Source organism: Herpailurus yagouaroundi, unplaced genomic scaffold, assembly GCF_014898765.1.
Source record: "Herpailurus yagouaroundi ecotype Mexico unplaced genomic scaffold, PumYag 485, whole genome shotgun sequence".
Classification (NCBI taxonomy): domain Eukaryota; kingdom Metazoa; phylum Chordata; class Mammalia; order Carnivora; family Felidae; genus Herpailurus; species Herpailurus yagouaroundi.
In genome coordinates this window covers 183110-185206 of record NW_024412702.1, presented here as the reverse complement: position 1 = coordinate 185206, position 2097 = coordinate 183110, and positions in this window count along the sequence as shown.

Here is a 2097-nt window from a genome sequence, read left to right as displayed (position 1 = left end):
GTACAATACCAGTCCTTGTTGTTCCACCAGGGTCTTCATTTGGAAATAGGGGTGTCATTTTCCTTGCTGGCACGAAAAAGCTTTATAAGTAAAGAGTATACACTAAGAATGGACAGAGAATGAGGAATGGCAGAAGCCTGAAGTCCCTTGCACAGCCCTGGATCCCCTAGATCCTGAGCTTTACCCTGGGACCTTAAAGGGCCACTGCCTTCGTGTCAGCCACAGAAAAGTGCTGACTTTGTTTAGTAGTCTTCATGCCTGTGGCTCCAGTGCTAGTGCTGGACACCAGGGAACAGGCAGCCACCTGTTTTTGTGGTGCCCACTGAGATTTTCTGCAGGAACTGAACGAGGGACAGGTCACACAGAGGTCATTCTGGATTTCCCCTGACTCAGATACAACATGAATCTCCCATTACTAGCAGTTATCTCCACAGAGTAAGCTGGTCAAAATCTATATTGAGTGCTCCATGGTCCTTCTATTTATTCATTCAGTAACTTCTCCAAACACTGACCTTGTGCTAGGGTATCTGGTGAGCCTAAGTGCAAGACTTACAAGGACAAAGTGGTCCCTGCCAGTCAGGTCTTCACAGTCTGGAGGGAAGATAAACAAAGGTATGAAAGACAAGACATGTGAAAAAAAAGGGCAAGAACTGTAATTGTGAAAAGAACAAGTGTTCTGTGAGGAAAGGCTGGGGAGTCACTGAGGTGACTCAGTGAGAGGCCTCACGGAGGTGACATTTGCTGGGGCCACAATGACAAGAAGGAACCACACTGCACATGTCTTCAGTGTGTCAGGGAGATGCTATTGCTCATTCAGAGAATATGAGACAGAACTCAGTTTGTCCAGAAAACATTAGAAAGTTAGAAAATGTGGCTGTGTGATCCTGAGAGGGGAGAGGCAGGGAGGAGGGAGAGCATAGACCAGATGCTGGGACCTTGTAGACTGTTAGTTATCAATTCCTCTCTGACAGCATTATCCAAATACCTTGAATCTTAAAACTACAAATATTTAAGAGCTCACAGTTTTTGTGGGACAGTAATCCAGGCAGAGTATAGCTGTGTGACACTGCCTCAAAGTGTCTATGAAGCCAGGGCTGTGGTCCCAATGGAGACTCAACAGGGTGATAAATTATTCCCAAGCTCACTCACATGGGCAATGTCAGAATTCAGATTGAAATGAGAGCCCGTTTCAATCTTCTGACATGTGAAATTTTTTGTTTCTCTCCTATAGAGGGTTCTCATTTTGTAGCCCCTAACTTCAGTGCTTGATTACCCATTTCCAGGGTAATGGAGATACAGGTAGACAATGGGGACAGAGAGTTGAGAGAGAGGGAAAGGGAGAGGGAAGGGAAGGATAGATAGAGAGAGATGGAAAGGTGTAGACAGACATAGAAAGAGATGGAACAAACACAGGAGAAAGCAAGTAAGAAGAAAGTGACAGAAATTGTGTCATGAAATTTTGAAACTGACCTCACATCAGTCTGTGTTCCACTGGCTAGAAGCCCATCACTAACAGCTTAGTGATTTCACAAGAAGTGAAGTTTCCTGACTGAACATGGATGACTCTCTGTGTCCCCTGGGTATGTCTGGGAAAGTGTGTTCAGTAGAGTCACCCCAAAACTGAGAACGGTGGCTACATTTTGGATATGGCTGCATTTGATGAATGCCCAGCCTTATTCATCATTAGAAATGTGAAAACAGGACAATGGATTTGATGTACATTCTCAACCACCAAACCAACAAAAATATCTCACCAAAGCCCTGAAACTAGAGCACTTGTTGTGCATTAGAGATAAGTGCTCTCATTTTTCAGTAGTGAGAGGACCTCCACTCTTTTACTTGAGGGTGATTGCTGCCATGATTTCAGCTGCCATCACTTTTGATTTCGGTGGGGAAGGGGTCTACTTCTAGAAATCAAAGACACTGATTAGAGATTTGCACAAAGAATTAATTCAGGCATGTGTTATCTCTGATTTGACTCTAAGAGCCCTGAATGGGACACCTCATTCTCAGACAGAAAGGATCAATTTCTTCTAGCAACAGGACCATGATACAGCCATTTAAAATGATGGTGTCACTTCTCTAAAGAAGACATCC